The sequence below is a fragment of the Leptopilina heterotoma genome, unplaced genomic scaffold (assembly GCF_015476425.1).
Source record: "Leptopilina heterotoma isolate Lh14 unplaced genomic scaffold, ASM1547642v1 Lhet_268, whole genome shotgun sequence".
NCBI classification, from domain to species: domain Eukaryota; kingdom Metazoa; phylum Arthropoda; class Insecta; order Hymenoptera; family Figitidae; genus Leptopilina; species Leptopilina heterotoma.
This window is the reverse complement of record NW_025110977.1, coordinates 546,625-573,866: the sequence shown is the minus strand read 5'-3', so window position 1 is coordinate 573,866 and position 27,242 is coordinate 546,625.

Genomic DNA, 27,242 nt, shown 5'->3' with positions numbered 1-27,242 from the left:
GAATTTTATTATTTATAAAAATAATTAAAATGTTAAGAATTTTATTATTTATAAAAATAATTAAAATGTTAAGAATTTTAAAAAATTTTGAACATATTTAAATTTCTGCGAAGAATTTTACTATAGTTTTGAAAATAATTGAATTTTTAAAAAGAATTTTATTCTTTATAAAAATAATTGAATATTAAATTTTAAAAAAATTTTTAAAAATAATTGCTTTGTTTTGAAAAATTTTATTAAAATAGTAGATATAATTGAGCATCATTGAATTGATGAAAATTTTTAAAAATAATTGAAATTTTGTCAAGAATTTTATTTAAATTTTTGAAAATAATTTAAATTTTGACAAGAATTTTATTCAAATTTTTGAAAATAATTGAATTTTGGAGAAAAATTTGATGTGTTATAAAGATAATTGAAATTTTGACTAGAATTTATAAAAAAATTTTTAACATAATTGAATTTTTGCTAAGAATTTTATTACTTATGGAAATAATTGAATTCTTAAAAAGAATTTTATTATTTATGAAAGTAATTGAATATTAAATTTTTTTAAATAATTGAATTCCTTTGGAAAATGTTATTAAATTTTTTTTAAATGATTGCATTGATTTTGAAAATTTCATTAAAATAATACATATTTGAGCATCATTGAATTGAGGAAATTTTTTGAAAATAATGGAAATTTTGATGACAATTTTATTCAAATTGTTGGAAATAAGTGAATTGAAGAGAAGAATTTTATGTTTTATAAAAATAATTAAAATTTTGATTAGAATTTAAAAAAAATTTTTGAACATAATTGAATTTTTGCAAAGAATGTTATTAATTTTTAAAAATAATTGAATTTCTCAAATCATTTGTATCTTTTTCAAAATTCAATTTTTTTACTGATTTTAATTAAATCTCTTCTATAAATTATTTTTTAAAAATAATTAATTAAATATATATATTAAAAAATTTAACTAATTTCACAAGAATTCTACACGGAAAGAAAGTTGTTATCAAATTTTATAAAAGTATTTTACAAGTGTTGGACAAAATGCGACAAAGGTAAATTTTGATATCAGAAGTACTAAACTTTAAAAAAAATTATATGATATTTAGTAAAGTTATATCAAGTATCAAAAACTTGTAACAAATTTTAATAAAACTTTACTAAATTTTATATAAATTTTTTAAAGTTAAGTATTTCTGATATCAAAATTTATCTTTGTCGCATTTTGTCCTACATTTGTAAAGCACTTTTATAAAATTCGATAATAAACTTTCTTTCCGTGTAATTATTAAAATTTTTCAAAAATCTAAGTTCTTTCAAATTTTTAATAAAATTCTTTAAAATAGAAATTTCATAAAATTTTAAATTGAAACCTTTTTAAAGTTCGTCTATTTACGAAAATTGTAAATGCAACTCTTTTAAAATTCAATTAGTTTAGAAATATTTAAGTAAAATTCTTCATTAAATAATTTATAAGTAATAATTTTATTGCTCTTCAAGAATTAAGTAATTTCAAAAAAAAATTATTGTCAGAAATAGAAAAAATTGAAAAATTTTAGATTTTCTTACGAATTTTATTTTTTATTATTATCTATTGCTCATTTTACTCTATTACTCGTTTATTAATAAAGAGTCATTTTTAAAAATTCTAGTTTTTAACAGTCAAAAAATTTTTTTTCAAAACAATTCCCAACCAAAATGGAATTATACAACAAAAAGGACATCGACTTTTCATTTCAAGACAACAGTATATAATTAACCGAAAGAAAGAGAATAAAGCAAACACTGACAGAGTCTAAACACAATTTCAAAATTGGAATACATCCTAATGCGTGTATTTTACTCTCAATTTATGACTCGTCTTAAAGTCGCAAGAAGAATTTGATGTCTTATTTTATTCAACTTGAATGCAAAAGTCATTAATTACATCGCCCTCTTTTTTCAACACGCGGAAATCTTAATTTCATTTACGAACCAAGAAGGGAACAAAAACAAAACAAAAAAAAAATCCACCGAAAATGTCGACATTTGCTCTTGTGCTATATTGCTCTTTTGGAAATACACTGTGAGCTGGGTACAGAGAGTGAAAGAGAGAGAGAGAGAGAGCGAGAGAGGTTCACGGGGAGGTTATAGAAGGCAGCTAGTATACCCATAGCAGAGACTTCTGGGCCTCTAAATCAGCCGCCGTGTCGTGATTCATGGAGGGCAACCTCTTGCCTACCCCCCTCCCCTTACCCCCTCTTACACTCACTACCCATCCAAGACTTCTCTTTACTCCACTCTCTTCTTACCATCCACCCATTCCAAGTTAACCCCCTTCCCCCCCTTTTTCCTTCTTGTACTCTCTTAAGACTCCTTCGCAGTGACCTCAGAGCGACCCTTTTACCTCCGTGTTTCCTACACACCTTCTGTCTCGGTCCACGATCTACATCACGACCACATCTTTACACTTCTTCCCCCCAAAAAAAAAGATGAAAAAAAACATAAAGACTCACATTTGTCATCGAAGACGAAATCTTTTCGTGTGTTCGAAAAAAATTCCGTTTAACGCTTTTAGGATTGTTACTGTAATATATAGGAATTATAACAACCAAGGTAGAAGGGAAACTTGCGAGAAGCTTGCCGCAAGCTTACGGTGCGATATTTCGAAATTTGTAGCGAAAGATTGCCGCAAGCTTTCCATGAATGTCAAATAAATTTTTGAAAAGTTGCTGCAAACTTTCAAACGCAAGCTTGCAGCAATCTTGCATTGTAAGTTTAGCAATATTGCATTGTAAGCTGGTCACAAGCTTGTTGCAAGCTATCTAGCTGCCCAGGTGATAATAATTATTATTATAAAAATCTTTATTAATAATTAATTATGTGTTGAGAACCGAGTGATGGAATCATTCTTATTATTTTTATTAATAATTGTTTTGTATTCCGAAAATCTATTCGCAGTTTGAAGTTAGTTGTTGTTTGCTTTTTTGTTTCTTAACTTTTTAATAATTTTTCTTTTTAAATAATATTTTCAATTTAAAAATTAATTTATTGAAAATCATCGAATTGTTGCAAAGAATTGTATCAAAAAATTTGAAAATAATAGAATTCCTCCGAAGAATTTTATTATTTAGAAAAATAATTGAATTCTGGCAAAGAATTTTGTTAAAATTTTTGAAAATTCTAAATAAATTCTTTTTGAAGAATTTCTTGGAATTTTTTTTAAAATAATGAAGCTTCTTTAATAATTTTAATTCATAATTTTGAAAATAATTGAATTTTACAAACAATTTCTTTCAAGTTTTAAATAAAAAATTTATTGAATTTTTCATAACGCGGTGCTAAAAAGGGCACTTTTTTGCACCTTGTTATGAAAAATATCGTTCGTAACGAGTGCAAGTAGTTGCTAATTTTTGAATGAGCGCTTTTTTTTGGAACGAACTGTACTTTAGTGAAATTTTTTAAATAGTAATTAAATTTTTGCTAAGAATTTCACTATTTCTTAGATTTTAGAAAATAATTGTATATTCGTTTGTGATTTAGAAAAATATTATTAAAATTTTTTTTAAAATTGAATGCTTTCATGAAATTTTATTAAAATTGTATTAAAAATAATTGAATTTTTGCAAAGAATTTTACTATTCATAAATAAAAAGAAATTGTTTCGAAGGATTTATTAAACTTTTAGAAAATAATTGAATTTTTACACAGATTTTTTAACGAATAAAGAAAAAAAATTGAATTCTTTTGTGGAATTTTTTTGAAAAAAATTGAATTTTTGTTAAGAATTTTACTATTTAAAAAAATAATTGAATTGTTTTGAAGAATTTATTAAAATTTTAGAATATAATTGTCTTTGTTCGTGAAATTTTATTAAAATTTTGTTTAAAAATAATTGAATTTTTGCAAAGATTTTATAACGAATTAAGAAAACAATTGAATTCTTTCGTGAAATTTTCTTGAAAATAATTGAATTGTTGCTAAAAATTTTACTATTTATAAACAAAATTCAATTGTTTCGAAGAATTTATAAAAATTTTAGAAAATAATTGAAGTTTTACAAAGATTTTTTAACGAATTATGAAAAAAATTGAATTCTTTCGTGAAATTTTTTTGAAAATAATTGAATTGTTTTGAAGAATTTATTAAAATTTTATAATAATAATTGTCTTCGTTCGTGAAATTTTATTAAAATTTTTTTTGAAAATAATTAAATTTTTGCAAAGATTTAATAACGAATTAAGAAAAAAATTGAATTCTTTCGTGAAATTTTTTTGAAAATAATTGAGTTTTTGCTAAGAACTTTACTATTTAAAAAAATAATTGAATTGTTTTGAAGGATTTATTAAAATTTTAGAAAATAATTGAATTTTTACAAAGATTTTTTAACGAATTAAGAAAAAAATTGAATGCTTTCGTAAAATTTTTTTGAAAATAATTGAATTGTTGCTAAGAATTTTTCTATTTATGAACAAAATTGAATTATTTCGAAACATTTATTAAAATTTTAGAAAATAATTGAATTTTTTCGAAATAAGTTATAACAAATTAAGAAAAGAATTGAATTCTTTTATGAAATTTTTTTAGAAATAATTAAATTTTTGCAAAGATTTAATAACGAATTAAAAAAAAAATTAAATTCTTTCGTGAAACTTTTTGAAAATAATTGAATTGTTGACAACCATTTTACTTTTCAAAAAAATAATTGAATTTTTTTGAAGAATTTATTAAAATTTTAGAATATAATTGTCTTCGTTCGTGAAATTTTATTAAAATTTTGTTTAAAAATAATTGAATTGTTGCTAAAGATTTTACTATTCATAAACAAAATTCAATTGTTTCGAAGAATTTATGAAAATTTTAAAAAATAATTGAATTTTTACAAAGATTTTTTAACAAATTATGAAAAAAATTGAATTCTTTCGTGAAATTTTTTTGAAAATAATTGAATTGTTTTGAAGAATTTATTAAAATTTTATAGTAATAATTGTCTTCGTTCGTGAAATTTTATTAAAATTTTTTTAAAAATAATTGAATTTTTGCAAAGATTTAATAACGAATTAAGAAAAAAATTGAATTCTTTCGTGAAATTTTTTCTAAAATAATTGAATTTTTGCAAAGAATTTTACAATTTATAGAAATAAACGAATTTTTACCTAGAATGTTATTATTTAAGAAAATTATTAAACTCTTGCGAAGAATTTTATTAAAAAATTTTATATTAATAACAAGAATAATTAATTAGTAAATTAATTAATAATTATTGAATGAATAATATAATAATTATAAAAATAGTAATAAAATTATAATAATATTTACTTCGATAATAATAATAATAAAAATAATGATTATAATAATATTAATCATAATTATCATTGTTATTATATTGTTATCATTATCATTATCATCATCATTATCATCATCATCATCATCATCATCATTCTTCGATCTAAGAAATAAATTCTGCGTAAAAAACAATCAAAAAAATGCAAAATTAGATAAAATCTGAATGATTTTAATGGAGAAAATTTATAAATTATATATATGAGAATCGATATTGAAAATGGTGCAGTGAGAGAAATGTATAATAATCTTGTCCGACAGAAAATTGTCACTTCATCATGTGAAGTGGTGGGTGGGGAAGGGGGGATGGGGGGATGGGGAGGTAGGAGGCATTAGAAGTACAGTGCAGTGGATCGGGTATAGCTTTCATAAAATACGTCTTTACATAGGATTTCGCGAGCTATCTGTTGGAGAAGGCCATTTTCGAGCTCATTGAATAGACAGCCATGATTCTATGACCAGGGAGCGTGCCAACTTCATTGTAACCACCCTCCACCACTTTATTCCCTTATTCTCTTCCTGGTGAATCTCGGCACTATATTGCCCCAGGAGCTTGATACCTATACAGTTTAGGGCCTGTACCAAAGCTAATGACAATAAAACATTCACTCTATTTCCTTTCACCGTTCCTTATACTCTTAAACCTCATATACATTCAAATTAGGTATATGTATATATATGTGCAAGCTTTAATCGAGTATGGAAAAGTTTTACTGTGAAAAGAAACTTTATTAAGAAGAGTCAATTTTTACTATGTTTTATACTGTATTTTGAATTATATTTTTACTATTATAATTTTTTTAAGGATATCAAATTGAGACAAAAAACTTATCAAAATGTTGCTTTGTTTCGTTTATTTCTGTGTGTTTTCGTTTTTTATTTTTGATTTCGGAACCAGTTCCTCACTATTTTTCTGGGTGCAACTTTTTGAAACTAGTTCCTTACTATTTGTCTAGACGCATTTTTCGTATTATATTTTTCCCCAGTATTTATCCAGGTAAAAATTTTTAAAACTAGTCCCATTCTATCTATCTAGACGCATTTTACAGAACCAGTTCCTTACTATTTATCTCGGTGTATTTTTCGAAACGAGTTGTTTGCTATTTATCTAGACGCAATAATTAGTAAGGAAAAAATGTTCCGAAAAATTCGCCTAAGCAAATAGTAAGGAACTAGTTTCAAAAATTTTCACCCAGATAAATAGTAAGGAACTGATTATCTAGACGCATTTTTCGGAACCAGTTCCTTTATATTTATCTGGGTGCATTTTTCTAAACGAGTTCCTTACTATTTTTCTGGGTGGAAATTTTTGAAACTAGTTCCTTACAATTTATCTGGATAAAATTTTTGGAAAAAACGCATTCTTCGGAACCTTTTTTTCCTACTATTTATCTAGGTGAATAGTTTTTTGAAACTAGTTCCTAATTATTTATCTGAACGCATTCTTCGAAACCTTTTTTCTTTTTATTCATGAAAGTGGAATATTCCGAAACTGGTTCCTTACTATTTATGTAGATGTATTTTCCGGAACCAGTTTCTTACTATTTATCTGAGTGTATTTTTTCTAACGCGAATAATTTACTATTTTTCTTGGCGCATTTTTCGCACCCAGGTAAATAGTAAGGAAAAAGAAGTTCTGAAAATTGCGACTAGGTAAATAGTAAAGAACTCGTTCCGAAAAATGCGTTTAGATACTTACAATTTAACTGGGTGAAATTTTGCAACTTTTGAAACTAGTTTCTCACTATTTATCAGGATGCATATTACGGAACCAGATTAATAGTAAGGAACTAGTTTTAAAAATAGAACCCAGATAAATAGTAAGGAACTGATTCCGAAAAATGCGTCTAGATAAATAGTAAGAAACAACTTTCAAAATTTTTTATCCAAGTAAATTGTAGGTATCTTGACACATTTTTCAGAACGTGTTCCTTACTATTTATCTGAGTGAGAATTTTTGAAACTAGCTTCTTTTATTTGCCTAGACGCATTTTTTGGAACATTTTTTCATTACTATTTCTCTTGGTGCGAAAAATGCGTCTAGATAAATAGTAAGGAACTATTTTCAAAAATTGCATCTAGATAAATAGTGAGGAACTGGTTCCGAAAAATGCGACTAGTTACTTACTATTATCTGTGTGCCATTTTTGAAACTAGTTCCTCACTATTTATCTAAACCCATTTTTTAGAACCAGTTCCTCACTATTTATTCTATAATATTCATCATTAAATGAAAGAAATTCCATTTTTTCGAAACTAATCAAATTAAATGCAAGAAATTCCATTTTTCGAAACTAATCAAATTGTGAAAAATGACAATATTATTAATGGCTTCTCTTGCACATGTAAGAGCAGGCATCAGCTTTTTAACCTCAAGTCACGAGCAAGTTGGCTTACAGGCACTGAGCCATCGAGGTGCATGGAGAAGAGTTAAAGCTAGTTTCTAATTAATGGTCCTACTGCTCTCGAGGCAGACTCAATTATTGTCGATGCTTGCAGAGGCGTAGAATGAAGTGGAATACGAATTCGTATTCTTATTCTTCCATACTATATATATAGATATATATATACACGTAAGGAAGCAGAGCATGAGCAATGGCTGGCAGCGCTCCGTAATAATGTTGTCTTCGTCGGCTCGTTTTATTTGCCCGCGGTGCAAGAATGTAGCCTACAGTCCGGCTCAAAATTCAAAGCTGTTGCGCAACTCGATCAAGAAAAGGTCGAACCAAAGAATGGCGAAACGATGGCCGATTTATGAACATCTTCAAAAAAAAAAAAAGAAAAAGAAGAAAAAAGAAAACAAAAAAATAAAAGAATTCTATACTAATCGAATATTTCTAATTTCATTCATAATTCTTGAGGTAATGAATTTTACTCCCAATATCCATTACACAGTAAAACGTGAGGTGTTAAAATAACACCAGAATGGATTAAAATAATCTGCAACATTTTAATCCCTCTAGGATTAAATTAACACCAGACAGGATTAAAATAATCTATTTTGATGTTATTTTTAACTATGAATGAAATTTTACTTTAAATAAAACACTAAAGTCAACGATTTGTAAAAAATCAACGAATTTAGATTCTCCAGGGAGAATAGTAAGTTAGCTATTAACTTAGTTACTAACTTACTAACTAACTTAGTAACATAGTTACTAAATTCAATTGTGTTCAAAAATGTTTTAAAATTCTCGTCTAAATTTCAATTCTCTTTATAAATAATAAAATTCTTCTCTGATATTCAATTATTTTCAAAAATTTGAATAAAATTCTTGTCAAAATTTAAATTATTTTCAAAAATTTAAATAAAATTCTTGACAAAATTCCAATTATTTTTAAAAATTTTCCTTAATTCAATGATGCTCAAATATCTACTATTTTAATCAAATTTTCCAAAACAAAGCAATTATTTCAAAAAAAAATTTTTTAATATTTAATATTCAATTACTTTCTAAATAATAAAATTTTTTTAGGAATTCAATTATTTCCATAAATAATAAAATTCTTCTCAGAAATTCAATTATTTTCAAAATATAGTAAAGTTCTTCGCAGAAATTTAATGATCCTAAAGTTCTGAACGTTCAAATGAACGAAATTTATTTATTCTCTTCTTTAATTTAAATATTTATTACAATAATTTTTTGTCGATATAAAATAAATGAATTATAAAGTTTCTAAGTGTAAAATTTAAGTTTTTAATTTTTATTGCAAACAATAAATTATAAAAACATTTCTGATAAAAAGTGTTTGGTTCATTTGAACGTTCAAAACTTGTGGATCATGAAATTTAATTATGTTCAAAATTTTGTTTTAAATTCTTAACATTTCAATTATCTTTATCCTTATTAATAAAATCAGATGTCTGTCTGTACATTGCTTAAAACTTCAAAATGTTAACATGATTAGTTATTATGGACATCAGAGATTCCAAAAATGTTCTTAAAAAATTTAATGTATGTATGTATGTATGTATGTATGTATGTATGTCTGTCACAAAAACTTTGTACCCCAATCACACAAAAACATGTGAATCGATTTAAGTCCAACTTGGTAGGTTATTAGGTATTGACCCAAGGAAGGTTTATAAATTTACAGATTTAAAAAATATTAATTAGAACGGGAGATATTCAATTTTTTCAAAAAATTCAAAAAATCGAAAATTTCAAAATTTTTTATTTTTCATGGATTGCTTTTGAAGTTTATATACTTGAGTATTATATGTTATTTAGTCACATTATAGCATAACTTTGCAAAAAATAAAGTCCTATAACTAATATGTAAGTATAAAAATGTTTTCAAAAAATCGAAAATTTCAAAATTTTACATTTTTTTATGGATTGCTTTTAAACTTTCTATATTTGAGTATTACATGTTATTTGGTCACATTTTAGCATAATTTTTCAAAAAATACTATTCTACAACTAAGATGTAAATATAAAAATATTTTCAAAAACTTGAAAAATGGAAAATTTCCAAATTTCACAATTTTTAATGGATAGCTTTTAAACTTTCTAAAAATGAATATTATATGTTATTTAGTCAGATTTTATCATAATTTTGCAAAAAATACTATCCTACAAGAAATATAAAAAAATTTTCAATATATCAAAAAATCGATACTAATTACTATATGAAGTATAATTCAGTAGTATTTTTGGAGTCTCTGATTAATATTTTGATGTCAAAATAGTGCAATTCAAAATTATTTATCAAATCAATCTAATATTTTCAAGAAGTTCAGAAATATTGAAAATGGAAATTTTTTATGATTAAAATGATTTCGCAGGATGTCAAGAATTGTAAGTCACCTGTGATACAATACAAGCATATTATGCCACTAGGCAAAAACTTACATGTTAAAACGTTTTTTCATTTTAACTCTAGATTTAACTTTAAGAGATGTTTTGAGCAATGTAAAGACAAAAGTTAACACGGTGTCTATTTTTGTTTAACAAAATTCCCTGCTTTGTCCAAACTTTTCACGGTTTATCTCTTTTTTGTCAAATTTAAATTTACTTGATTTTATCCATAAATAAATCTACAAATGGCTATAAAAATTTACTTATTTTATGAAAATACTGTTTCTTAAGTTCATATAAATATAGATTGTATTACTTGCTGTCGTACAGTTTTCTGTTTATACTAATACATTTAACTGGGTATCTACCAAACGGGAAAAACTGTAAAAAGCTGGGAATATGCCGAACCGGGAATTTTCCTATCAAATTAAGAAAAAGTTTCATTATATTAATTCGCTTTTAAAAAATTGCTTTTTACTTCAATTTTTATTGATGTATAATATTTATGAAAACAGACCCGAGTCAAAATTTAAGCCCTACTTTCAGCCTAAAATTTAGGTCTTATGTTAGGTTTTAGCAGTCGTAACGTAGGGTCTACTTGCGATACAATTAGTTCCAATTAGACTCTACTATAACTCCAAAAACTGTATGGAAAATTTAATTTTTTTAATACATTAATTAAAGTACTACAAATTGATAAATATTGTTCTCTGCATTTGAATTGGTTAAAATAACTAATTTGATAACAAAAAGTCAATCACTGATTCAAATAGTAATATTTTCCTACTAAAATAGCTATAATGGTAACTAATTATTATTTTTTCTGGTCAAATTAAATTCCCTAGCTATTTCCTGATTTTCCAGATTGGTAGAAACTTAAATGTATTGGTAGAAACTAAAACCCGTCGAAGACGGGTACGACAGCTAGTCAATAATAAAATTCTTCTCCAAAATTCAATTATTTCCAAAATTCTTGGCCAAATTTCAATTATTTTTAAAAACTTTCCTCAATTCTACGATTTTCAATATCAATTATTTCAATAGAATTTTCCAAAAGAATGAAATTATTTTAAAAGAAATTGAGAAATTTTTATGCAAACATTTAATTATTTTCATAAATAATAAAAATTTCACAGGAATTCAATTATTTACAAACTTTTTATAAATTTCTTCTCACCAATTCAATTATTTTCATAAATAATAGCATTTTTCACAGAGTTTCAATTATTTTTATAAATAAAAAAAATCATAACAGATGCAGAATTTTAATTATTTTTAATGGAATTTTAATCGAATTCCTCGAAAAATGTAATTATTTTTAAAAATATTATTAAAATTTATCCAAAGAATTTAATGATTAAAAAAATTTGTTGATAACATTTTTTATCAGAATTTAATTTCAAGAAATATGAAATAAATAAATAATTTATTTTTGTATTTAAATAATTATATTCTCATAGAAATTACTAATAAAAATGGTTTTAAAAATGAATTTCAGTTAAAATTTTAGATTATAATTAAATATTACAAGCATTATAACGTAAATTTTTTGAAATAATTAAATTTTGAAAAAGTTTCCAAATTAAAATCATTGAAATTCTTAATTTTTCATATTTTTGACAAAAAATTCTGTAGAATTAATTCTTTTTAAAAGTTTAATAGGATTTTTATTGAAATTATTTCAAGTTTTTATTTTTCAATATATATTTAATTGCAGAATTTCCGAATAATTGAAATTTTGTAAAATTGAATTGTTAATGAATGAATTTGAAAATTCTCAAAGAACTTTTTTAAAAATTATTAAAAATAATAGATTTATTGAAGAATTTTAGTTAAAAACACTAGAAAATAATTTAATTTTAGAGAAGTTAGAAATTATTGCAGAAATTCAATTATTTTAAAGAGTAATAAAATTCTTCTTAAGGATTCAATTATTTTTACTAATAATCAAACTCATCGCAGCGTTTCAATTATTTTTTATACAATTATAATTGAACTTCTTGAAAAAAGTAATTATATTCATGCAAGTTTTAATAAAATTCGACAAAAGAATTCAAATATTTAAAAATTTGTTAATAAAATTCTTTATGAGAATTGAATTTTGAGAAACATTCAATTATTCAATAAATTATTTACTTTTGCATTTAAATAATTAAATTCTTGTAGAATTTTCTAATAAAAATTGATTTTCATTTCATAAAAATGAATTTCAGTTAAAATTTTAGATTATAATTGAATATTAAATGCCATAAAGCATGAATTTTTAGAAATAATTGAATTTTGAAATTAATTTTTTTGAAAAAGTTTAATTGAATTTTCTTTTATATTATTTGAAGTTTTTATTTTCTAATATGCATTCAATTAAAGAATTTAGAAATAATTAAAATTTCGTGAAGTTGAATATTGTAAACAAATGGATATGAAAATTGCCAAAGAACTTTTTCGAAAATTATTAAAAATAATAGATATAAAGTAAAAATTGTAGTTAAAAATTTTTGAAAATAATAATTGAATTGAAGTAATGAAAATAATTTTGAAGAAGTATAATTTTCTTATAATATAAAATAATGATTTTATTACTTGGTTATCTTTAATTATTATAAAATATGAAGAAATCGATCACTCCGAGTCGAAGACTCGGAGTTATCGATATCTTCATGTTTTATAGTTATAAAAAAATTTAATGAATTAAAATTTCATTCATTGTAAAAAATAACACCAAAATTAATTATTTTAATCTTTTTTGGTGTTAATTTAAACTGCAACACTTTTTAATACCTCACGATTTACTGTGAAGGTAATGAATTTTACTCTCAATATCCATTACTATATAGGAGAAGTAAGAAAACTGATACCTAAGAAAAATATTAAAACTCAAGGAAAATGATTTATACCAAAGGTTATTTTAGTAATTTTAATTCAAACCCTCCATATATAGTGCGATAAATCATTTCTACTCAATTTTCCATTTAACTTTACATCTCTCTTTGAAGAGACAATCACATCATGTATAAGAATTGGTTCGGGGCGCAAAAAAAAATATCTGACAATCAAAATGTCATAATCGTTCATCATACCGAAGGGATAAGGAATGGAAATTACCTCTTGCAAAATGCATTAAACAAGAGAAGACCGCAGAAGATTCTAAACTCGCCCTCTCTTCCGCACCAAAAGTAAAAAAAGACAAAGTAAAAAAGGAGAAAAACAAGAGAAAAAGATGGAGAAAAAAAAACGGAAGCAAAAGAACACAGTAAACTTAGAAAGTATCATAAAAAGAAAATTGAAAAAAAAGAGAGACACGATTCAACATTCAGATAAAGTGTAGTATATACAGAGGAAAAATTGTCAACTCACTTTTGCCTTCAAGTACTACACCCGCGTGCTCGGGTGAAGCCAAAAAGTATAAATTTATTTAATGGCGCTAATAATTTCATATCGCATAATTTACTTACTGTGAAACGTAACGCCAGTAGCTACCAGAAGCATTAACGAGGAGCCTAATATTTATGTCGTACTCGCTTGCCTTGCCACCCAGATAACACCCTCTTTTTAACCCCCCTACACCCCCTCATATTTCCAACAAACTCGAACCCTGGAAGATTTCACCCCACACTTGTATATTTGCCTCTAAAACTGATAAAAAAAAAAGAAAGAAGAAGAAGAAGAACGAGAATTTTCCCTTCTTTCAAAAGAAGATAGGCTTTACTATCTACCTTGAAATGTGACTCCAAGGACTGAAAACAATGACCTTGAGATGCTGTTAATCTTCTTAGGGCAAAAAAAAGAAGTAATAAATGATAATTTATCGAATTTGAGATTTAAAGTTCATTTTTAAAATAGATTGTAGATAAAAAGTTTTTTTACAATGCCTAAAAAAATTTATGCATTGAATTTAGATTATAAAGAATATTTATTACTTATTTATCAGAGTTTTTCTAAGGATTGGCAAATTGAGACGAAAAATCGAATCAAAATGTTGCTTCGCAACACTTTTGATTCGTTTTTTGTCTCAATTTGACAATCCTTAGAAAAACAGAAGAGTCTACGGTTAAATGGGACAATTGTGGTAAGAGTGGGGTAATTAGGTAATTGGGTAATTTATTAAAAAAGTTGAGAAGCAAACAAAAACTAACTTCAAACTGCGAACAGATTCAAACACAATAATAATAATTGATTTCATCAAAATTTTTTATGAAATTTAGTTTCATTTATTATATTTTAGAAAAAATTATAATCAAAAGCAGAAGAAATTTTTTTTTGATTAAACATTTCTGAAGATAAATAAGAAAAGTTTGAAGATTTGTCTGTCAGTACTGCTCACAAATAAAGCGCATTTAGTTTTCCCTTCTGTGCATATAAGAATATAACTCATGACTTTATAAATAGAAAAAAAAATAGTAAACAAAAAAATTTCTATTACGTAATTTTTAATAACCAGTTTTCTATAGAAAATAGAAGTCTCTTTTTGCAAATTGCAAAAAGAGCAATATCGAACTGGGATTGCTCGTTTTCCAGCTGGTGCTCGTATATCTCACCTTTGAGTCGAGTCGTACGTCAGACATGTCGCTGGATCCGATTGGCGGTAAATTTTAATCGAAGCCAAGAAACGAACATTTTAGCGGATCACGCAAATCTTGGAAGATAAATATATATATATCGTATAAAGAAGCTCTCTCACGATGCGGAAAAAAAAGACTAAAAAGACTTTTTTTTACCCCTTCAGAAGGTGCGCAATAAATTAACCTGCACGTGCGCAATATAAATGATCGCAGTGTCTCCTTGTAAATTCACAATTATTGTCAATTGGTTAATTGATTAGTGATAAGCATCCATTATAGATGTATTGGGTGTGTGTGCGAAAAGTGAAGATGCACGCTTGTTGCGCGACAATATTTTCTGTCAGCGCGATGGCGTTCATTGATGTTATTTGCGTAATAGTAATAGTTGGCGTAATGCACGAGGAGTCAGAGTCGAATGAAAAAGCTTAATGCGCTATTATTTACTTGATAGTGGTCAACCTGGTACGTTGGACTAGCACGTGTTTACGCGTTTATAACGGACGTGACGTAGAGCTTGTCCTTTAGTCGTGTGGGTGCTGTTTTGCCATGCAGCGCACATTACCGCCATAGTAATGCGACAGTGGGGTCGGTTCATATATTTTATTTAGCTCTGACGGCTTGTGAAATTACGCCATAATTAATGAAACTAAACTATTAATTTAAATGCCATTTGGTACATTATAAATAATTACCTGTTAATAACTAATGCAATATTATGTCAATTCAGTATTATATTCCGAGGCTTCCATTGTTCAATATATTTTTTATTTTTTTTCCTGTCTCTATTGGGAAAAATTACTGCGCTCGATGCTGGAAATTATTATCCGAATAGCGTATAACATTCGAAAGCGAAACTATAGATAGAATCTTGAGGCTAGTTTATCGTGCGTAAGTTTTGTAAGTTTCGCAAGTTCCCTGCAAGCTTGAAATGTCCCACTCGTAGAAATAGTTACTTAAGGAGTTAAAAATCGATGTTCTATTTAAACTTTATTCTTTTGAAGAAATTTGAATATTCGCTATATTGCTGCAAATTTCGGTGTAAAAATAAAATATTGCCACTTGTCTGATTCTGGAGCGAAAATTTTAGTTAAATTGTGCCGCAGCGTCTTGGACATAAAATTTGCACTAAGTACACGCGATAACATGCTGTAAGTTAGACAGATGATGCCACTTGCTTGTAGTTAATCTTCGGCGTGTCAATCTCTACAAACTATATAATAAATCCTGTAACCCTTGAACGAGAAAGGTTTATATGAGCACACGGATGGGTCACATATGTGACAATGTGAAGCTCGACGTAAACACTCTTGTCTATATATATGTATATATATATGTAGACTCCCTTATGTACACGCAACTTGGAGAATTGGAGTCGATGTCAGGTGCGTAATGACACGTCCTGCATTTAACAAGCAATCGTCGAGATGTACATACTAAAATCCAAACCAAGGTTACCGATCATAGTTTTACTACTTTTTTTTCCCGGAAGTCAGGAAATTGCGCGTATACTGTTTCTAACCATATTCGTCCATGTTCAGGGTCAAATTTTTGCGCCTCTTTAGAATAAATCCTAATGTGATATTTATATTATTAGACAACTGTTGTAAAAGTCTATGTACGGAATTATAAAATCTATCAAAGTAAAAAAAAAACAGGAACCAGTAGAAGTATTTAACCCCTTCACAGTCCAGTGAGAATGAAGTTTTTGTGCAACAATTGTTCAAAATCCGTGGTCGAAAATTTAAAATTAAAAAAGGAGGGCTTTAAAAAGGCTACCAAAAAAATTTTAAAGTAAAGAAATTCGTTATTTAAAAATTTTTTTGGTTGCTATTCTGAATTTTGAAATTTTGACCACCGATTTTTATTCAGCGACCCCGAAAACCCCCGAGTAGACATTTGCAGACAGATTGATTGACTTTAAAAATTTTTTTGGCCTCCATTTTGAAGACGCCATTTTGAATTTTGAAATTTCAACAACGGATTTGGATTCAACTACCCCGAAAACACTTCAGTGAGGGGTTAAAGGGGTTAAAATTACAGACAATTTACGGACCAATGACAAAAATATAATCAGTCCGAGTCAAATAAGAAAACATTTTACCTCAAACTTATAAATTAAATTTTATAAAATTAATGATGGCCCAGTGATAAAATTATTATTTTCAAGAATTTTTAACTAAAATTCTTCTTAAAATCGACTATTTTTAATAATTTTCAAAAAAATTCTTTGACAATTTTCAAATCCATTTGTTTACAATATTCAATTTAACGAAACTTCAATTATTCGTAAATTCTTCAATTAAATATTAGAAAATGAAAACTTCAAATAATATAAAAAAAATTCTTAATTAAGCTTTAATAATTTTTGAAAAAAGTTCTTTGACAATTTTAAAATTTATTTGTTTACAATAATAGTTTACGAAATTTCAATTATTTAAATACAGAAATAAATAATTAATTGAATAATTGAATGTTTCTTAAAATTGAATTCTCATAAACAAATTTTATCAACAAATTTTTAAATAATTGAATTTTTTCGATGAATTTTAATAAAAATTTTAAGACTAATTACAGTTTTTGAGGAATTATATTAAAATTGTATGAAAAATAATTGAAATTCAGCATTAAGTTTTATTATTTACAAAAATAATTGAATTTCTAAAAAGAATTTTATTTACGAAAATAATTGAAACCCTGTAAAAATTTTATTATTTACGAAAATAATTAAATTATTTAGAAGAAATCTAGAAAAAATTTGTAAACAATTGAATTCCTCTGAAATTTTTGTTATGTTATGAAAATATTTAAATATTTGCGTAGAATTTTTGTAAAATGTTTTTAAATAATTCAATTTTTTTGGAAAATTTTATTAAAATAGTAAATATTAAAAATCATTTAATGAAGGAAAATTTTTGAAAATAATTGAATTTCGGAGAAGAATTTTATTATTTTTAAAAATAATTGAAATTTTGACGAGAATTTAGAAAAATTTTTAAACGTAATTGTATTTCTGCGAAGAATTTTATTATTATTCTACTAGAATTCAATTATTTAAATACAAAAATAAATAATTTATTGAATAATTGAATATTCTTATAATTGAATTCTCATAAAGAATTTTAATAAAAAATTTTAAGAATAATTATTATATTTTTCGAGAAATACGATAATAATAATTGTATTAAAATATTAAAAATAATTGAAATTCTTCGATGAGTTTATTATTTATAAAAATAATTGATGTCCTAAAAAGAATTGCGAAGTATTTTATTACTCTTGAAAATAATTGTATTTCTGCAACAATTTATAATTTTTCCAAAATTAAAATTTTTTTAAAAATGTTTTCAACTAAAATTCTTCTATAAATCCATTATTTTTAATATTTTTTGAAAAAGTTCTTTGAGAATTTTCAAATTCATTTGTTTACAATTCAATTTTACAAAATTTCAATTATTCGGAAATTCTTCAATTAAATATATATTAGAAAATAAAAACTTCAAAATATAATTCCAATTAAAATAAACTTTTTCAAAAAAAAATTAGCTCTGCAAAATTGCCAGTTAAAAGTATGAAAAATTAAAATTTTCAAATATTTTAATATGAAACCTTTTCAAGATTTAATTATTACTAAAAATTCACGCTATAATGCTTTTAATATTCAAATATTATTTAAAATTTTAACTTAATCTTATTTTTTATTCAGTTATATAAATAAAAAAAAATAATTTATCGAATAATTGAATTCTCATAAAGAATTTTATCAACAAATTTTTAAATAATTGAATTCTTACACTTTTTGAGGTGTTAGATTAAAATTGTATTAAAAACAATTGAAATTCAGCATTGAATTTTATTATTTATAAAAATAATTGAATTATATTGTAAAAAAATTTATAGAAATAAATAATTGAATTTCTGTGAAATTTTTATTATTTTATGAAAATAATTAAATGCTTGCGTAGAATTTTTCTTAAATGTTTTTAAATAATTGAATTCTTTTGGAAAAATTGATTAAAATTGTAAATATTGAAAATCATTTAATTGAGGAAACTTTTTTGAAAATACTTGAATTTTTAAAAATTTTATTAAAATTTTTTAGAATTACATATTCGTGTAAAATTTTGTAAAAAATTGTTTTTAAATAATTGAATTCTTTTGGGAAAATTTAATTACAATAATAGGTATATAAAAATTATTGAATTAAGAACAATTTTTGAATATAATTGAAATTTTTGCCATGAATTTTATTAAAATTTTTGTAAATAATGGAATTTTATTATTTTCTAAAATAATTGATTTCTTGTGATGAATACTATTTTTAATGGAAATAATTGAATTTTGCAATGAATTTAATTAAAATTACAGAAAATATTTGAATTTTGTCGAAGAATTTTGTATTCATTTCATTTATAAAGATAATTGAAATGTTGACAATTGTTTTTAGATTTTTTGAAAATAATTGAATTTCGGAGAAGAATTTTATTACTTTTGGAAATAATGGAATTTCTGCAATCATTTGTAATTTCTCTAAAATTCTCCAAATTATATCGTACAATTTACGAACTTTTCGTCCTTTTTCTATCAAATTACGGACTTTACGGACCTTTTTTTAAAAAAACTGACTCGGTATAAAAGTCCAGAGGTCTCAAGAGAATTATTTGCTAGTAATCTCTCACCTGAGTTGCAACAGTTTCTCCGCAGACGCGCTACTGTCGCTGGGAAGAATATTCGAAAGTTTTCTCTCACCTGAGTTGCAAATCTTTCTCCACAGAAGCGCTAGTGTTGCTAGAAGTAAACATTTTGCACTGCAACTGCTTTTTTGTTTACGATTCAGCATAAATATAGTAATTTCTTTACTTTCTTTGTTTCGGGGGGTAAATAAATATTCTTTTATTTTCTCTAAATCAAAAATCGATTATTCAGTGAATATATGAAGGAATTACTTTTCTAACTTTTGAGTGAAAGTTAATAAATATAATGAGAGGTTATTTGAGAAGTATTAGCGACTGTATAAGAAAGAAAATAGTCAGTGGCAGGACATAACGAAGACGCAGTGCTGGTGAATGAGGAGGACACACGATATGAGGCAACGGAGCGCACCGGCGCCCGATCAGGCTCCGTAGAGGCGCCGGCGTCACTTCCGCCCCGTCTCTTCTTCTCACCATCCCCTCGTTCACCAGATAAGTTCCATGGAACCAATGCCCATGTCAGTTCCCGTGCGCTTCATAATGTTAAATTTCAAATCAGTGGGAACCAACGAATGAAGGAACCATATACACACAAACACAAACAGATATATATGTATAATGTATCCTCCAGTGGGATTTTATTTCCAAATTCGTGCACGCGCCAGAATTGCGTCTCCAGTTCCGTCCACAGTAAATAAATGCGCCATGCAACCAAACTCCTCGGTTTGTTGATCCTGCAATTTGAATATATCAAGACGCGCGCGTTAAACTCGATCCTTCATGGAAATGATCTTCTTTTCCAATTCTCCCTCCCACCTATTCCAACTCCTAGAGGTGAGTGACGACAATCACTCACCTCTATAAGTAGAATCCTTTCTCTTTTCACTTATTTTATCCTACGCGAATTTCCTTTTCCTCGTAATTCAAACTTTTTTACTTCGCACTTACATATTTAAAATCTAAAAAGTAAATCTTATTTTAAGAACTATTTTTTTGAAATTAAACAAGTCTTGAAAGTAATGCCCGCGTCTTAATTTGAACTTTTAAATGTCGGATCAAGCAAATCCGTTTAGTTTTCAATTTTTGTCCGCCATCTTGAATCCGCCATTTTGAATTTGTAAAATCTGATTACAAATCCTTAATCACCAACCCTAAAAACCTTCGAGTAAAAAATTTAAAGCAAATCCGTTTAATTAAAAATTTTTGTTGTTTTCTTAACGCAATTCTTTGAAATAATTCAACTATATCTTAATAAATATTAAAATTCTTTCCGGTAATTCAATTATTTTCAAACATTAAAAGAAAAATTCTCGTCAACATTTTAATTATTTTTATAAATAGCAAAATTCCTCGTCGAAATTCAATTATTTTCATATGAATTTTAATCAAATTTATTGCAAAATTCAATTATTTTCATAAATAATAGTATTCATCACAAGAATTCAATTATTTTCAAAATTAATAATATTTTTCGCTGAAATTCAATTATTTTCAAAAAATCTAAAATTAATTGTTGTCAATATTTAAATTATATTTCTATTAATGAATAGCGAAATTCTTTGACAAAATTCAATTATTTTCAAGAATTTTAATAAGATTCATTGCAAAAGTTTAATTATTTTCATAAATAATAAAATTCACAAGAATTCAATTAATTTTCAAAATTAATAAAATTTTTCGCAGAAATTCAATTATTTTCAAAAAAATCCAAAAACAATTGTTGTCAACATTTAAATTATATTTTTATTAATGAATAGAAAAATTCTTCAACAAAATTCAATTATTTTCAGGAATTTTAATAAAATTCATTGCAAAAGTTCAATTATTTCAATAAATAATAAAATTGACAAGAATTCAATTATTTTCAGCATTTATAAAATTTTTCGCAGAAATTCAATTATTTTCAAAAACATCTAAAAACAATTGTTGTCAACATTTAAAATTATCTTTATTAATGAATAGCAAAATTCTTTGACAAAATTCAATTATTTTCAGGAATTTGAATAAAATCCATTGCAAAAGTTCAATTATTTTCATAAATAATAAAATTCAAAAGAATTCAATTATTTTCAATAGTAATAAAATTGCCAAGAATTCAATTATTTTCAGCATTTATAAAATTTTTCGCAGAAATTCAATTATTTTCAAAAACATCTAAAAACAATTGTTGTCAACATTTAAAATTATCTTTATTAATGATGAATAGCAAAATTCTTTGACAAAATTCAATTATTTTCAGGAATTTGAATAAAATCCATTGCAAAAGTTCAATTATTTTCATAAATAATAAAATTCAAAAGAATTCAATTATTTTCAATAGTAATAAAATCTCCAACAAAGATTTCAATTATTGAACAAAAATTTTAATAATATTTAACACGAACATTCAATTATTTTTCAAGAGAAATAAAAATTTCCTAGGAATAGTATTATTTAAAATATAATTTGCATAAATTTTTTCGAAAAATCAAATATTTGAAAATTTGGCATTAAATTCTTTGCAGTAATTCAATCATTTTCATATTGGATAAGCTAATTTGAATTTTTAAAATCTGACATCAAATTCGTAATCAACACCCCCAAAAACCCCCGAGTAATAACTTTCAAGCAAATCCATTAGATTTTTAATATTCTTGTCCGCCATATTGGATCAGACATTTTGAATTTTTTAAATCTGACTTCAAATTTTTACACCATTTTGGATTCAGTATTTAAAATTTTTTAATTGTAACTTCAGATTTGTAACTGAGAAGCCAAAAAACCCTCAAGTAATAAATTTGAAGCAAATCCGTTTAGTTTTCAATTTTTGACCACCATATTAAATCCGCCATTTTGAATTTTTAAAATCTGCCTCGAATTTTTAAATAGCAACCGACAATATCCCCGAGTAAAATATAAATTTGATTTTTTGTTTTTCGTCTACCATTTTGGATTCAGTATTTAAAATTTTTTAATTGTAACTTTAGATTTGTAACTAGGAAGCCAAAAAACCCTCAAGTAATAAATTTGAAGCAAATCCGTTTAGTTTTCAATTTTTGTCCGCCATATTGGATCAGCCATTTTGAATTTTTAAAATCTGCCTTCGAATTCTTAAATAGCAACCGTAAATACCCCCGAGTAATAAATGTGAAGCAAATCCGTTTAATTTTCAATTTTTGTCCGACATATTGGTTCCGCCATTTTGAATTTTTAAAGTCTGACTATAAATTTGTTATGAGTGACTCCAAAAACTTTTGAAAAAGTTACGACTGTCGTTTTCCAAGTCATATATTTCGATTTCCAGTAAAATTGTTTAAAGTAGTAAAAAATAAAAATTGCAATTATCTTAAAAACCCGAGTAGTGAATTTTTAATATTTAGATATAAAAGTATTGCTGGGGGTTTTAAATTTTTTTTTATATGAAGTCTAATTTGAATCTAATTTGAAATTAAGCAAAGACTGTCTAAAAAATGTTGCATCTTAAAATAAGACACCATCTGCACCTTAAAATAAGACTTTCTTTTTACTCTGAATAATTTCGGTTCAATAAATATTCACTGTAAATTTAAAATACTTTTTAACTCTTTTTTATTTATACATATTATGTATATATCTAATCGAAACGAATTAATTTCCGAGTAAAGGAGCAGATTAACTTTGAAATGCGCATCTGGAATTAGTATTAGTGTATGTTTTTTTGAGAATTAAACTTTTTATAGGACAATTCAAACAACAAAACGTGTTTATTTAATCAAGTACAAAATATGTATCTTTATCCACGATGCATGTGAGACATTCCAGGTGAATGTAAATATGTAAAACATGGCGTTTGCTTGGCACGCAACAGTCGACATTGGTGGACTTTCATTTTTAGAAAGAATTATTGTCGTGTTCCTCGAAACAGTTTGAAATTTATGCACCGGCGCACTGTCCCAAATTGAACATGCTCATCATTAACAAATTTACAAACAACATCTATCGCATGCGGATTTTAAAAAAACGTACTTCTAATTTGTTGAAAAATGCAAGTTTTTTTACCACCGTGTTATTTTTTTTATAGAAAATGAGAAAAAAAATAAATGAATGAAAAAAAACCAAGTGGTCATTATAAATGTAAAGGTGCAAATAATGCATTCTCTAAATTTGACAATAGAACCTGAGAAAAGTTTTTCAATGTTCTTTGATCTTACTTTTGTTAATGAAAATTACCCAGGGTTAGAATGTTACAAACCGAAACATGGCAAAACCCAAGCTTAATAAACATTAAAATTCTTCCCAGAAATTCAATTATTTTCAAAAATTTCAAAAAAAAATTTCGTCAACATTTCAATTATCTTTAAACTTAGCAAAATTCCTCGCCGAAATTCAATTATATTCAGGATTTTTTATAGAATTCATTGAAATTGAATTGAATTCAATTATTAATTCAATTATTTTCATAAATAACAATATTCATCACAATAATTCAATTATTTTCAAAAGTAATAAAATTCTTCGCAGAAATTCAATTGTTTTCAAAAAATCTAAAACAAATGTTCAACATTTCAATTATCTTTATAAATGAATAGGAAAATTCTTCAACAAAATTCTATTATTTTCAAGAATTTAAAAAAAATTCATTGTAAAATTCAATTATTTTCAGAAGTAGTAAAATTCTTTGCAATAATTCAATTATTTTCATAAATAACAATATTCATCACAAAAATTCAATTATTTTCAGGAATTGTAATAAAATTCATTGCAAAATTCAATTATTTTCATAAATAACAGTATTTATCGTAAGAATTCAATTATTTTGAAAAGTAATAAAATTCCATTATTTTCAAAAACTTTAATAAAATTCATGCAAAAGTTTTTCAAAAAAATAAAAATTTCACAGTAATAGTATTATTCAAAATATAATTTGCAAACACTTTTTCGAAAAATCAAATGTTTGAAAATTTAGCATTACATTCTTCTCAGTAATTATAATATTTTCATGAATTTTAAAATTCTTTACAGTGATTTAATTATTTTTATAAATAATAAAATCATTCGGAGGAAGTCGAATATTTTCATAAATAACAATATTCATTACAAGAATTCAATTATTTTCAAAAGTAATAAAATTCAATTATTTTCAAATATTTTTCTTAATTTAATAATTTGTATAGGTATCTATTATTTTAATAAAAATTTCCCAAAAGAATTCAATTATTTAAAAATAATTTTCACAAAATTCTACACGAATATTCAATTATTTTCTAAAATAATAAAGATTTCACAGGAATTCAATTATTAAAAATTGAATTTGAAGACATTTTTTCGAAAAAAATCAAATGTATGAAACTTTTTTAACAAATCTCTTTGTAATAATTCAATTATTTTCATAAATAGTAATAAAACTCATTGCAGAATTTCAATTATTTTTAATAAATTAAGGTCCGGAAAACATTCTAAGTTAATTATTTGTAATTAAATTTTAATCGTATTCGTCGAAAAATTTAATTATTCTTAAAAATTTTATTAAAATTCGTCGAAAGAATTCAATTATTTGAAAATTTGGTGATAAAATTCTTTATGAGAAAATTCAATTTTTGAAGGAATCATTTAATTATTCAATAAATTATTTATTTTTGTATTTAAATAATTGAATTCTCGTAGAATTTTCTAATAAAAATTGATTTAAAAATTAATTTCAGTTAATGTTTTAGATAAGAATTCAATTTTGAAGAAGCTACAAATAATTGCAATTTTTAGAAATAATTGAATTTTGTAAAGATTTAAAAATAAAATCTTCGATAATCTGAATTTTTTATACTTTCAACTAAAAATTCTATGCAACTAATTTTTTTCAAAAAGCTGAATTGAAATTTTTTTAAATTATCTCAAGTTTTTATTTTCAAATGTATATATATTTAATTAAGAATTTCCGAATAATCAATAAAATTTCGTAAAATTGAATTGTAAAGAAATAAATTTGAAAATTCTGAAAAATTCTTTATCAGAAACTATTAATGATAATTTTGATTTAAAGATGAATTTTATTTAAAAATTGTCTAGAAAATAATATAATTGAATTGAAATGATGAAAATAATTTTGAAGAAGTTACAGTAACAATATTCTTATAGGGTAACTGCACCAATTGCCGAGGGTGCTCCAATTGTCGAGGATAATAATTTTCTTTTTTAGATAAATAGTATAATATATAATATTTAAGAACAAAAAAAATTTCTAAATAATCTTTGTATTTTCAACTGTATATTTATATATACAAATTTCGTAGCGATTCTACTAAAATAATTATTTAATTAATATTATAATTCACTGCTGTGAAATTTACACGAATCTCCATTTTCTTAATACTTTAAGTTGATTAAAACAGATTTTTAGAAATGCAAATTAAACGTATTTATAATGACTTTTTGTGTACAAAATTATTATTATAATTTTGTACACGAACTAAATTAATTTTGTATGCATGTTTTTTTGTTAAAAAAAATATTTAATATTTTTTAAAAGCAAATCATCGGTATTTGGTTCCTTTTTTTGACAGTTCCATTTTTCGAGGTAATGACTCGAAAATTGGTGTAGTCACTTTTTTCGCTGATGCACCATTTATCGATGGTTAAGTGTTTATTTACTAAACGTCAAACATAAATGCCAAACATTTATAGGTACAGAGAAAAAGAAAAAAAATGCTCCAAAAATTTACAACCAACAGAAAATAATCAACCAAAAAAACGAGGAAGACCGAAAAAAAATTAATAAAAAAATGCATTATTTAAAACTAAAAAATTTTGTACTATAGTTTAATTATAATTAACCATTATATTTACAGTTCGTAATAAAAGTTTATTTTATTCGTTTACAAATTTAATGTGTCTTAAATTAATTTATTTTTTCAATTAATGTCTGATTAACAAAATTGATTAAATTTAATTAACTTATATTTATGAAAGTTTAAAAAACAGTTAAATAATTTTCTGTCCTGTATCATCTACTATAAAAATGTTTTATATCGATATTATAAATTATTCAATTATAGTTAAATAAATATATTTGTTTTCTGGTAATGTTCTATAATATTTTTATCGAAAAAATTAATATCTACTCGATTTTCTGATATCTGTACAGGTTAATTGTTAGGTTATATTGGGTTATATGTTTAAAAATGTCATACCCTCGACAATTGGAACAGACCCTCGAGAAATTAGCACAAGACCATCGACAAATGGTGCTTTTGCTCGATTGACTTTTAAATATATTTTTTGCTTAACAATTTAGTTTATATTAAAAAAATAAATATTAATATTAAACATTATTAGATCCTTCGTCCAAATATACAAAAATCAAATTTTAAAGTGCATTTACTTCCGAGAAAAAAAATGTCAAAGTCACATGTTGCCTAAAACCCTCGACAATTGGTACAGTTACCCTATTATAATATAAAATAATGATTTTATTAATCGGTCACTTTTAATTATTATAAGTTGTTGAATTTCAAAAAGTTTGAATTAGAAATTTTGAAAATCTTAGTTCCCATGGAAAAATAATAGTGATTAAATATTTATTTAAAAAGGAAGTAATTAGTGTTTTCGAATAATTTTAATGTTGTAGAAATTCCTAAGCAAGTATAGCAGAACATTTTTTAGAGTATCAAATCATTTATAGAGTAAATTGGAATTTTCTTTGGGGTCAGGGAAAAAGTCAAAATTTTGTCTGGAAATCTGCGGGAAAAATCAGGCAAAAAGAAAATAAAATTTTTGTGGCCACCCTAATAGGAAATTCTTGAAAATTATTAGGATTTCTTTTCGTTGTCAAAATGTTGGCTAAATATCCACGTCTCATCTCTGTCAAAATAATGGCTAAAATAGTCATAGTTTTTTAAAAAAAATATTACAATTTCTTATT